This window comes from Garra rufa, unplaced genomic scaffold (assembly GCF_049309525.1).
Source record: "Garra rufa unplaced genomic scaffold, GarRuf1.0 hap1_unplaced_004, whole genome shotgun sequence".
Lineage (NCBI taxonomy): Eukaryota > Metazoa > Chordata > Actinopteri > Cypriniformes > Cyprinidae > Garra > Garra rufa.
The window spans coordinates 3077132-3091177 of NW_027394279.1; positions in this window are offsets into that span (position 1 = coordinate 3077132).

The following is a 14046-nucleotide window of genomic DNA, read 5'->3' on the forward strand; positions in this document are numbered from 1 at the left end:
CCACGCCCCCGTACATACGGGTATATAAGATGGCTGCGCGCACCACTCAGTCAGGCTTTTGCTGAAGAGCCGGGAGAGCCCAGCGTCAGCGCGACGCCAGGGGCGTGGCAGGGGAATGTAACGTCTCCGTTCCCTCCTTCGGGGAACGAGGGTTACCTTCGTAACCTAGACGTTACCCCTTCAGTCGAATCACTTCGACGTTACATTGGGAACTAGACCCATGGAAAAGGCCACGACCCTGACGCCGCGTTACGCACAACGCCACGTGCTGGCAGGTCTTCCCAGACGTGTCCGCAGGCGGTCATTGAACGTAACCTTCCCAACGCCCCGAGGCCCCCTTTTTATAAGGGGGCCTGCAGGGATGCCAGATGTACTGAAGCATGGGTTGGGGGGGCGGAGCACATGCAATTTGTGCATGTGGAAATGAGAATAATTCAATATATCCATAAGATTTCTTAGGGATACACGAGGGAAACAGCGGTCTCCTCCGCTGGAAAATATTGAAAAGTATAGCCACAACCTGCGGGGCGAAGGAGACCCAGGCAGGATCACAGCCAAGGACTACTCCGCATCTAGCCCTGACTGCGGGGCATGGAGGACCCAGGTTCGCCGGAGGGAACATTCTGGGAGATAGCGCACGGATCCACGTGGGAATGGCGCAGCAAGCCGACACCAGCCGTCCCCCCGCTCGCCTGAAGTCTTATGTTAAGACACGGGAGGAACGGCCTCTGCGCGGAGGTTGAAGAACCTAGCGAAGGTATAGGTGTCGCCCAGCCCGCAGCTCTATAGATATCTGCTAGTGAGGCGCCATGAGCCAACGCATAGGATGAAGCAGCACTCTTAATGGAGTGGGCATGAACACCTAAGGGGCATGGCTCTCCCAGATATAGATAAGAGAGGGAGAGGCATCTACCACCCAATGAGCCACCTCAGTTTGGGGACAGCATTCCCTTTCTGCTGAACCCCAAGCAGATAAGCTGCTAGGTGCGTCTGAAGTGCCGAGCGAATTCATTTTCACATAGACACAACATCGCAAGGCTGGGTCTGCCTCCTCCAGGGCAGAGCTTGCAGGTTCACCACCTGACCGCGGAAAAGCGTGGTGGGGAACCTTGGGCACAATAGCCGGGCCGGGGTCTCAGGTAGTAACGTGAGAGTCGCCGGGCCCGAACTTCTTGACACACTTTGCTGGCAAGGAAAGCTTGTAGGTCTCCAACCCTCTTAATAGGAGCCGGGGCAGTCAGGAGCGCTGTCTTAATGACAGGACTCGACTGAGGCCCACTGAGCACCTCTGGGGAACCTTTGCTCGTTCAATGGGAGCCAGGGCAGTCAGGAGCGTTTTTCTCGCTCGACTGAGGCCCGAGGCTCCAAGGGAGCGCCCCGCGGCCTGAGAAGGCGACGGGGAAGCTTCCCTACAGAGAAGTTTGTAGGTCTCCTTACCCTCTTGATGGAGGCCAGGGCAATCAGGAGCGCTGTCTAAATGACAGGAATTCTAGCTCGACTGAGGCCAGGGGCTCAAATGAAGCGCCCCGCGGCCCCGAAGGGCGACGGGGGGGTCCCAAGAGGGTATGAGGCGCGGTCTGGCACCTCTGAGAGACCTCACGACCAGTGGGTGCTTACCTATTTTGCTTCATCTACTGCATGTGATATGCGGCTAAGCGGCGGCATATATTCCGAGAGTCGAGGGGACAGCCTGCGCTCCAACTCTCCTGCAGGAAAGGAAGCACTACTGCAATCGTGTATCTCTGTGCCTCTCAGCGAGAGGAATGCCAGCGATAGACCTCATCTCAGTGCGTGAGCCAGCCTTTGCCAAGGGAGCCCAGTACCGAGTGATAGTTTGTATCACGGCCTGAGGAAGGCCGGAGAGATCTATGGTGTCAAGCCGTGCCCTTACAGGGAGGGACTGCCGCGAGGGGAAGGTTACTAAGACCTAAGTCCGGGTGGGCCGTCCTTGCAGCGCAACCTCCAGACTTACTCCTCGTCCTCCCTGGACTCGCACAGAGTCTGCGCAAGGAGGCTCACTGGGGAAGGGCGTACTTGGGCCCCGGAGGTCAGCTATGTGCCAGAGTTACTCTGGCAATGGGAGGAATCGGGAGGGCGAGCGGATGTGGCTGGGCCTGCCGATATAACTCCAACTAGCTGCGTCACGGGGTGGAGTCGCCATTCTGCAGGTGGGTGGACTGCCGTGGGAACCGGGGGGCTGCACGGTTGAGTTTCCCTGCTTTAAATGAATGGCAAGTAGCAAAATCTGCCACGTTGGACTCCATGGGAGCAGATGGGAGGAGCTGTAAGCCTCTGTTGTACATGGCAACCCAACCCGTGGTAAGCCACGGGCTGACTTGTCGGCAATACTGCGGGAAAACGCCAGTCCGGAGAGAGCCGAGATGCCATGCCCATCATAGGACTCGATCGTGCTGCAGCGGTCTCACATGAAACAGCTTAACGGCAAGCGGCTAGAGCTGACATGTGCCCCAGGAGCCTCTGATTTGAGGGGACCGCTGAATAGTTCCTGATTAGCTCAGAGACTACAGCACCAACTGCACGCTCTTGGTAGCAAGGCGGGCCGTCTTGTGGACCGAGTCGGGCTCCCGACCGAGGAAAGGGATTCCCTCTGTTGGCCTGAAGGACCAGATGGCGGGGGTGCCGAGGCACCAGGTCCCTGTATTCGCACAACGGAACTCACGAGTGGGCTGGTAAGCACCAGTCGAAGAGACGGTTGAAGACGCGAGTACCTGTCTGCCGAAGAGGGGACAGGGGAGCTCCTATGGCCTAAAGAAGGCAGGAAGGAGAGGGACTAGCCAAGTGGAAGCACCTCGCGCTGAGCGCTCGACCCCCGGGGCAGACCGCCGGAGGGGTGTGCACCGGGGAAAGATCGAGACGCGACAGCGGGTGCCCTTCAGGCAGATGGCTGCAACCCAGCCCTGGAGACGGAAACATACTTGTATGTGCGTCGTCGTGAGCATGTGTGCCGACAGCCTAAGAAGGGATCGGAACAGAGCTCCATCCAGGGCGGATGTTAACCCACCACTCTAACTGGACACGTGAAGTCAGGACTCTTATCAAACCCCGACCTCGTCCCGGCCGGAGAGACAGGCTGGATCGCGTCCTTCGCCAGTAGGAACGCGACCTCCGCAGGCAGAACAGAGGCACGCCTGTTTCCGAATAAAGAATGTAAGGGGTACCTGTGAGTCTGGGCGGACGCCTGGAGCCGGGCCGTACCGTCCGTATCAACCAGTGTAGTGGTATCAAGGGAACGTTGACCGGCGTGACCGTGGTGGGGCAGCCTGGGGAAAGACAGGGAAGGAGACAAAACCCAGAAGGATAAACGTCCTGGAGAAGTGTCTAACTGCGCTAAGCAGTGCTTACCTACTTCCCTGGTTCCCGCGCTGGCGACATCCGGTCCCGAGTCTGGTTCCGAGGAGTGGAAGTGCTGCTCAGGAAGGAAACTCGGGGCCGGGGCCCCAGAGGTGAGAAAGCTGGGTCTTTCTGTGATTTCAAATGACCGGCTAAGTCCCGCTTCCAGCGGGAGTGCCGACAGAGTAGCTCTCTCCACCTCCGGGGGTGCTCGCATCAGGGACGCTTCGAAGCTCGCCTGCGAGGGTCTTCCGTCGCAGGACCCTGAGAGGCGAGCGGCGTCCCTCTCCCACGGGTGGCTCGACGTCGGCTGCGAGCCTGGATCGTGTGGCTCAGCAGGGGACGGAGCTGCGGGGGGACGCCCTCGGCGACGGGCAGGCGGAGGCGGGGGCCCAGGCGGCGGAATGGTAACTTCGCGGCGGGGCAGGATATGTTGGACGGCCTCCGTCTGCCTCTGGACCGTTGGAGCGCCAGAGGAGACGCCCAGCCCGAACGACGGGGAGGCGTACTGCTCTGGCAACTCGACGGGGTATGCTGATGGGCGGAGGATCGCAGGCTTTTGGGGGCCGGCGATACGTTCGACGCCTCTGAGCAAAAACCCTTCACGGTGTCGCCGAATAGGCCGCTCTGGGGAATGGGAGAGTCGAGAAAGCGAACTTTGTCGGCCTCTGCCATCCGGGCCAGAGTCAGCCATAGGTGGCGTTCCTGGACCACGCAGGTGGACATCACCTGACCAAGGGGACACGCCGCGACCTAGTGGCCCGAAGGGCGAAGTCAGTGGCGGCGCGGAGTTCTTCAAGTACCCCCTGGTCAGGACCACTCTCGTGCAGGCCTTAAGGTGCCTGCACCTGGCACTTTTGCAGTGTTGCAATGGCCTGCAGGGCGGGGCAGCGTGTCGGGGGGCGCAGAAAAGGCCCAGCCGATGAGGGCGGAAGAAATTTCACATGCCCTAAAAGCCGCGCCCGCGGGCAAAGGTGCACCGCGATGGCGCGCCCGACCTGGGGGACCGCCACGTACCCCTTGGCTGCCCCGCCATGGAGAGTGGCGAGGGGAGAGGAGCTGGAGTGTGCTTCAAATTAATAGGGCGCCATCGATTTTGTCAGCTCCTCATGCACATCCGGTCAGAACGGGACCGGGGGGGAGCGCGGCGCTGCCGCCGGTGCCCCCCCCAGGAACCAGTCGTCCAGCCTAGAAGGATCGGCCGGAGGCCCCTGAGGAACCCTCAAACCGATCCCCCCCGGCTGCCCGGAAAAGCATAGCCGACAGTTCGACATCAACCTCCGGGGGGGCAGCGACCACGGGTGGGCGCCGCGCCGCGGGAAGAGATGTGTCACCGTCTGACTCTCCCTCTGATGCTGTGACAGACATCTCATCCTCTGCAGGAGCACCGAAGGAGACGCTCAGCCCGCCAGGCGGGGAAGCGTCTGCTGCGGAAACTCAACGGGACCGCGCTGAGATAGAGAGGTCCGCAGGGCTTTTTGAGCCGGCGGAACGCTGTCTATCGTAAATTGAATGTCCCCCCCCCGCGCCCCACCGCGGTGGCCGAAGAGCATAGGCGGCTCAACGGCTGACCACGGGAGGGAGGCGGGGGGAGCCAGCTCGCGAACGAGCGGCAGGACTTCAGCGTGGTCATGGTCATGCTTTCACCGCATGGACCATTCATGAGCACCACCCCAGCGTGCTCAAAGCCTAAACACGTGAGGCAGCGCTCATGTCCGTTCGCTGAGGAGAGGAAACTACCACATCCAGAAACGCACGGCCGAAAAGACATCCTGAAAAGGACGTCTAAAACGGCCGCTAGAAATTGCTCTTTTGTGATCCCGGTTTGCCCAGGGAGGGGCCGCGGGGCAATGCACTCGCCGGGGCTGCTCGCTGGAATGCAAAAAGGCTTTATATGGCCGTGAAAACGGCCGCCCGCGGGACCGCGCTGACGGCTGCCAAACAATGCTCTTTCTGTGAAACACTCTTTTAGTTATGGCAGCGCAGCAGCAGGAGGGAGCATGAACTCTGAAGAACTCTTCTCGGCTGTTTAGAGGCTCGACACATCGGCTCTGAAAGCAAAAGTCTGACTGAGTGGTGCGTGCAGCCATCTTATATACCCGTATGTACGGGGGCGTGGCCGGCGCGCACGTCCACTCGCCAATTTTCAATTGGCCTTTTTAATAAGGCTCAGAGGTGATCGGTCTCTCAAGCGAGATCCCAATGTAACGTCGAAGTGATTCGACTGAAGGGGTAACTATATATTATTATGTCGACATTAATAATGTGTTTTAATGTCGGTAATAATTTCACGACTAACGCATCTTTCTTAATATGAATACAGGCAGATCTAAGTAAACAAAATGACTTAAAATGCATTATATTAAAACAATTATGGCAATTATGATTATTGATTAATAATGACCATATAGTGTCATTAAATAACAGTGTTAAAATACATAATCTAATACAAAATTAACAGTTTACATTACAATTTTAATAGAAATGCCTGAAAAGGGCACCAAAGGCCTGGTAAATGCAGTTGTTACACTTACATGATGATTGAATTCCTTGTTTAATATTGACCAAACATTTAATTAAAATATCCACATAATCTTTCCTATAATTTCCTCAACTAAAATATGTGGACATCATAATCCTTGTCTGCTTTATTGTCAAATAGCAAAGGCTTTATTATATGAAGAGCTCATTTACGACTTTGCCTCAAGAAAAAGCAGAATTGTGCTTTTTTAAATTTTGAACTTTGGAAAGCTCCAGCAGATGACAGTGTTGATTTTATTTCAGTTTATTATGGTTTATTTTATTAAGATTTCACATTTTTAATTGTTTTATTTAAAGTGTAATTTTAGTTTGTATTTTCTGCTGTAGAGCTACAATTCTAATTTATAAATGATACAATTTATTTATGTATTTACTATTTACTTTTATTTGAATAAAGTTCTATTTTGGCCCCTATAGTAGGTGGTTTTTTTATTATTTTATTTTTACTTCTGTAATATTTGGGAGAGGGGGCACAAAAGTAAATTTCTGCTTAGGGCACCCATTTGGCCAGCAGCGGCCCTGGGTGCAACATCTGTTATTTGGACGTGGTTTGGCTTTATACTCTGTAGAGTGTGTGGGGCAAAAGTTCCAGTTAAGAGAGGTAACACGACTAATCTGTTCCACCACTACATTTAGTTTATTTATCTGAAACACTGTGTTGTTTAATTACAGTTTTGCTTTTGCACAATAAATGTTCTCAAAACGACATGCAACGTTTCTTTATTTCTTTAAAAAAAAAAAAAATTGCAGTTTGGCTTTCCTAAGGGTCTATGTAACCTGTTCTGAAATGGTTCTATTATAATTTATATATCGCAATATATATCGTTATCGCAAGAGGCTGCAATGTATATCGCAATATGGATTTTAGGCCATATCGCCCATCCCTACGCGCAAGTAATTACCATTTTAAATATCGGCTATAGCCACAATCTCTGAGCACTGTGGAAACAATGAGTGTTGTATTCATGCGACAGATCGCTTCCGGTGTTTGTGTATACTATGCCAGAGCGCTACACGTATAACGATCCGGATGATGAGCCCGTGCTCAGGACAGATGGACGTGGCTGTGTATCAAAGGTAAAAAATGATATAAAAACTGTTCAGTTTCTAATAAAAAACAATCGTTTCGTGTCTTAGGACATCAATGTATCCTCACGAGTCGCAGGGTATAATTTGGATTTGTCTGTGCATGTTTTTGTTTACTTTTAAAGGTTTGGTGCCCATCCACGTCCATGATAAGGCTGGCAGACCGCACCAGTTTTCGTTAAAAATCTTCGTTTGTGTTTTTCTGAGGAAACAAAGTCACCTACATCTTGGATGCATTTGGGGTAAGCAGATAAGCATCAAATTTTCATTTTTGGGTGAACTATCCCTTTTAAGTATTTTTTATTATTAATAATATTATTAATGCTGATGATTTATGAGTGATTTAAAATAGAAATTTTAAAATATTCTTCTTTGTGCCGTTGGAAAACAACTGAGCTGATCACAAATTTGGACCATTCTTAAATTTCCAGGATGGATCGACTTAAGGGTTACAGTTTTAATAACATAAGTTAGAGCTCTTAGATAAACTAAAATACTAAAACTTTTTTTTTTTTTTTTTACTACCTGAAGATTTAACAAAAAAATATATAATAATAAAATAAAAAATAAAATAACACGTAATTGTAGGTTCTGGCAAATAAATTTAGAATTCAAATCATTACACATAATTCAGAATCCTAACTGCACACTGTATTAAGTAAATTATGTAAAAACAAATTTAAATAGGACATAAAAGTAAATTAAAAAGTACATTTTATTAAATTACATGTAGCGTCTGGACCAATCAGACATAGTTATTTGTTACATTTAACAAATTATCCTTAAAACCAAGAAGCCAACTTTAGGTTTGCATTCTAGAAACAACCCCCCGTTCTACCAACATTAAAGCAACTGGGCCTTAAGGGCTCAGTTGCCAGGGCAACTATCTGATAACACCAGTTTTACGATCCAAAGGAATGCAGCAATTTTAAGAAAGACATTTGGCCTACTGAAATGGACTCTTCCCTAATTTATAGGAAAACCTTCCTATGAATGAACACACAAATGGTCCATTCATTGTGTATATCATTGTGGTTTATGTACCTTGTCTTTTTTTCCTTTTTTTATATGTGTAATGTTTTATGCATGTGTTAAGATAGATATAGATAGATATCTCAAGTAGATATATTATGTACGTGTCATGTTTAGTATCTCTGAATTCGTATTTTGATGATCTAAAAGATGATGCATATTATATGTTGATACACAGGTAACATATTAGAGTTTCATGAATCCCTAGTAGATTTACATGAATTTACCCACATGCAAAATACCTTGCTCTCAAACAAAGGGTCGTAAAAGCCCACATCATTTCGAAACCCCCGCTCGGAATTTCAGCCTCTTTCATTGGTCAAGTCCACTTTGAGAGTTGTTATCTTCCTAGATGTTAAAAGGGCTCACACCTAGTTCCGACCAGTTCTTTCTGAAAACTTGATTGCTGCCTGTGGGGAGGCCTCCCCAGGCCCAGAGGGGGGGGGGCCTCAACATATGGAGATGTGTGGACTCTCCACACAGAATACTCCCACTGGAGGTAATTTCACTCGACTATGGAACTTATCCAAATGTACACCATCGGAACTCTCTCCCTCTTCACTCATGGCCATCTCTGGATCCCCATCTCTGAAGTGCGGCCTGCTGTTCCTCAGAACAGCCCATTTGGGAGAGAAGACTCTCTCAACCACAACAGAGTCAAGAACAACCTCAGAGCTTCAAGAAAGTGCAACTCCGGCCATCAAATGGAACCATCCAGGACTTCTTCAGAGGCTCCACGAGACTCTCGTACGGATGCAAGTATCGTTTCTTCCACTAAACAGAGGTTTAAGTGTAAGTTATCGTATATGGCTCTTTGAATTAGAAACTGATGGTTCTTTAGATGGTCAGCTCAGCCTCAAGCCCCTTTTCCTATACTGCTCTAACCATCCTCTTACCCTACCCTGTATGAATGAGTATATGTTTGTTTTGTTTGTTTAGATTAGTTATATGTTAGTCGTTAGTTAATAAAACTCTTGTGCACAAATTACATGGGTCTCTGATTCTGCCTTGCAAATTAATGTCCCTTTACGATTTCCGATCAAGCTACATGCTCTAATGCATTATTACGCTAACAATGTTATTATTCTGTGGCCAAGAAAATATCATTGCTTAGGGTTGATAAGAAATTACCCTGTATGTTCGCTAGGCGAACAGATTAATTGATGGCGATTCGATTCCGCTACAGTTACTACTGGCGGCTGATATAAATAATGGTAATTAATCAAGATTAATTGTAATTATTTATATACATTTCCCTTTTGAGCTAAATTCGCAACATATTTTGGTGGAGAGAATGCGGGCAATCGTTTAAACATTATTTGCAAGCAGACTCAGAATCAAACTTTTGCGTTTGTCACATGAATTTTATTAACATCCTACACATGCAGCTTCTGATAAAAGTCAGATAGACTATAGCTTGAAGGTCCCTTACTATGAGCAGTAGAAAGTTCTTCATTGCTATAATGCATTTAAATCGTACAGTAAGAAACTAACCTAAAATTGGCGAAGGAATCCCAATTTTGTTGGTAGTAGCGTAAGCCTTCTCTGACGAAGAAATCTCAGATTAGCAGTTTGTATAAATGGTACCAGAATAAATCAGTCTGAACTTGGGCGAAGAAACCCCCAACTCAGTTCTGTTGTAGGTGATCTGAACGATGCTCTTCATTTCACTGATTACGGCCGTCTTATGTTACGTATAATTGTATTCATATTGATCCGCTCATGTGAAACATTTACGTCAAATTAATAATGTTTTAAAAACATTTTCCAATGCTATAAGCATGTTTGAATCGTACGATAAGGAATTTACCCGAAATTGGCGAAGAAATCCCAATTTTGTTGGTAGTAGCGTAAGCCTTCTCTGACGAAGAAATCTCAGATTAGCAGCTCGTATAAATGGTACCCAGAATAGATCAGTCTGAACTTGGGCTAAGAAGTCCCCACTTCAGCACAGCTGTAGGTGATCTGAGAAATGCGTCTCACTTCACTGATTTAAGGCCTAATTATGTATTACGTATCAGTGTATTCATATTGATCCGCTCATGTGAAACATTTACGTCAAATAAATGGTGTTATTCTAGTGTAGCTGACTAATAATTCACCATTATCTGTGAAGTGAACATGCTGTTTTGATTTGTGAACGAGTTGCATGTGACGTCATGACTGAGCACACCTCATCTGACCACATGTGAGTCCCGGTGCATGCTCACAGCACGGACCAATCGCTGCTCCGCTTGGGCTGGGTTGTGAGCTTACATCGGTCTCCTAGCAACACATGACCCCGGAAGTGTGAGCAGACACTTCTGGGTTAATCTGATAACAGCACCACCCACTTCACAGACCTCAGGGCAAACGAACAACCGCGTATAGCTAAAGCTAGCTCTTTAGCAGCCCTAAACGCATACAAGTTAAAGCCCTCCACCTCAACTGAGAGCTGTTAGCACTCAGCTAACACTTAGACCCGTGTGAGTGTAGAGTGTAACATTTAACCCCAAAGATTACAGACTTTGGAACATTTTAGACTAAGGGATTTTGATTTTAACTAGTGATGGGAGAGACAAAGCTGCTTGAGGTTTTGAATCAAACAATTCATTTGTGCCACAAATGATTCACTGTTGTGAAATGCCCAGTGCTGGAAACCCCTGCTGGTCAGGACAGGGGAAGTGTAGTGAAAATGAAACTTAATGAAACACCTTTTTCCAAACCAATAAACAATGATTTATTGAAGGTGCAATTAATTAAAGGTGATCAACGATCCCTAATACCTTTAAAGAATAAGGGTCTTTTAATGAGTTATATTTCAGGAAACGAATGAAAGCTTGGCCAATCAGAGCAATATGAGACTTTAAAGTATACCTCCTGCCTTTAAATGTGTCACTAAATGTGTACAATTTATAGGGTTGATACAAGATTGAATACAAATCTTAGACATTGGTTCATGAGACCTTGCATCGAACCCGCTGAAATTCAATTCAATTTGAAAAGCTATAGTGCAAGAAGCCTCGTTTGCTGAAATCACCATACACTCCGTATCATGGATTCGAGAAATAAGGGAGTGACTGAGGGCCCAAACCTCTACAGAGTATGCTCAAAGACCCCATCACTAGTTTAAACAATTTCTCTCTCCCTCTCTCTTGCTATCCCCCCTTTCTCTTGAATTAATTTCCTGCTTGGCTGTCACCCTCTATGAAGAATCAGTCAGGGTAGCTCCTCCTCACATACTTTGGTTTTGACCATGTTATCTTTATTTTGACTTAATTCTGCCTCTCTTTATTTGGTTTAATTTACTAACCTTTATTTAGCTTGAATGTAACAAATTCAGCTAAGATGATTTCAATTAAATTAGAAATTTGATTAAATCAATTTATTCATTTCTCCCTTTAGTTCCCTAAAGCTATTAGGACGCTTTCATTAAGCTTTCACCTCAGTTTAGTTTGTCCGACCATCATCATCTCTCTCCCGGTATAGGATTATAGCAGTTCCAGAAACCGCTGTCCCTTTTACAAACAAAGCAGGTTATTAGCAGACTAATTCCTGTCCCTCTCTATACCCCTCCTTACATAGATGTTTGATGTGTCCCTGCTAGCCTAGCTAACACCCCCTAGGTTTAATGACACTCCTGCAGCATTCCTCTGAACGAGTGACAACTGCTAAGTCATATCTCAGACTTAAACTAAATCAGGAAAGCCCTTCTTTCTTCCACTGTCTCTCTATGATTTTATTTCGGTTTGTTTAATTCAATACCTTCCTAGTGACCAAACCTGAGAACCATCAGTGCATTGAGTAAAAATGTGACCACATGTACAGCAAGGGTCAGTAGCTGACCCTTGCTTTCATCCTGTTGTAAAATTACTCATAACACTCCCTTTGTGCTCACCTGCACAAAATCTCAGGGTCCAATCTCACTAGCTGCCCCACGACAGCTATCCACACCTTATCTGGCCTACAGAGCCAATCACCATAAAGATAGCTTACCACCTCTGTTTTGTGTTTGTACTTGCATTTGCCTTCTGCCTCTCTCTCTCGTGTCTCCACAAGTGAACCAGCGTGTCTCAGACATCCAGCCCTGCCAACAACCAGGACCAACTGGAGACTCGGCAGAGTGCTGTGAGGGACATCCTTTAGCCTAAAGCAGCCAACAGCCTGCAACGGCAGAGGAAGGAACAGCGGGACTGCAACGTGGTCGCCTCACTTCCAGCCTGGACAACCAGGAACTGACCAGCATCATCATCTCCTTGGCCCACACCCTCAAGGGCCTCAGACAGGAGGCAAATGAACTGAACCTGCAAGTCACAGAGTTCCAAAGGGAACCGACACCCTTTGGAAAAGAGGAGGAACCGACAGACGCAAGGAACCTGACAGAGCAATGGAAGGAAATCACCAGTCTTTACGAAGGCTTTAACAGCTGCCAGACACAGGTAGCAGCTTGAAAAGGCCACCAGACAAGACTTAAACAGAGAACTGTTCCACACAAAGTCACTGTTAAAACAGTGCACACAGAACTTAATAAGAGAGACACAAGAGCCAAGGCCGTAGAAGGCCTTCTGCATGCAGCCAGAGCTGTAGTCCAAACCTTAACTTAGCAATTCTGCAACCTTAAAGAGGAGCTCAACATGGTCCAGAAAGACTTGGAAAAGTCCTACAGACTGCAGATGGACTAGACAAATAGCATACACCCTGCTGCACACCACACAGCCAGCAGTGCAGACCCCCATATCCCGGTACACAGATACAAGAGGGGGAGGGGCAAAACCCTCAGCTTGACACAAGTCGACTTCCTGAAAACTTCTGCAGTGTCAGAAGGAAAAGGACTCATTCAGGTGAGTCCTGAATCAGCACATGAAGTGACACTGTCTCAATCGAATGGCCAGAGACATCCCTGCATTCACACCGGAACGTGTAGGAGACAATGATGTCCATGCCTACCTGAGAGACATTTGACTTTCACCTGCGGTCTTGGACCAGTGGGAATCACTAAGATAGACTCCGTCTGCTCTGGGTCACCTCTAGCCCAGAGGTGCAACACTTCATGGCTCAACAGCCAGGACCCATTCAATCAGACCACCAGCAACTCGGACAAGCTCAAGCCAGTGTCGACACCACCAACATCAGACGCCTAATGATGTTCGAGCAAAACAGAGGGCTAACAGACACCTGCTGCCCTCTTGCCACCCTTACCGGGTCCGTCTGAAACTCTTTATGACAATTCCCTGCGAACCCTGGAACTACCTGCCCTCTCACAAGTGAGAGTCCAACCAGCGATTCCAGACTGCAGGGACCACATACTAGATAACAACCACCTGACACAGACCAACTCGGGTCAGGATGACAAGTGACACTGCCTCGACACCTGCTGCACAAACTCGAGGACCCATACCTTGCCACCGTCTACATTATCACACCTGATAATGTCGACCACAGCACCACAGCCACTCCTTGAAGCACCAACCACCAGAGAGCCACCTCTCTCTTCCAGCCATGAGTGGCAGGTGCAGGCCTGATTGTTCCGCACCTTTGATGTCGCTCACTGTTGTCTGTTGGACAGACAACAACGATCGAAAGAGGGGGAATTGTAGCGTCTGGACCAATCAGACATAGTTATTTGTTACATTTAACAAATTATCCTTAAAACCAAGAAGCCAACTTTAGGTTTGCATTCTAGAAACAACCCCCCGTTCTACCAACATTAAAGCAACTGGGCCTTAAGGGATCAGTTGCCAGGGCAACTATCTGATAACACCAGTTTTACGATCCAAAGGAATGCAGCAATTTTAAGAAAGACATTTGGCCTACTGAAATGGACTCTTCCCTAATTTATAGGAAAACCTTCCTATGAATGAACACACAAATGGTCCATTCATTGTGTATATCATTGTGGTTTATGTACCTTGTCTTTTTTTCCTTTTTTTATATGTGTAATGTTTTATGCATGTGTTAAGATAGATATAGATAGATATCTCAAGTAGATATATTATGTACGTGTCATGTTTAGTATCTCTGAATTCGTATTTTGATGATCTAAAAGATGATGCATAT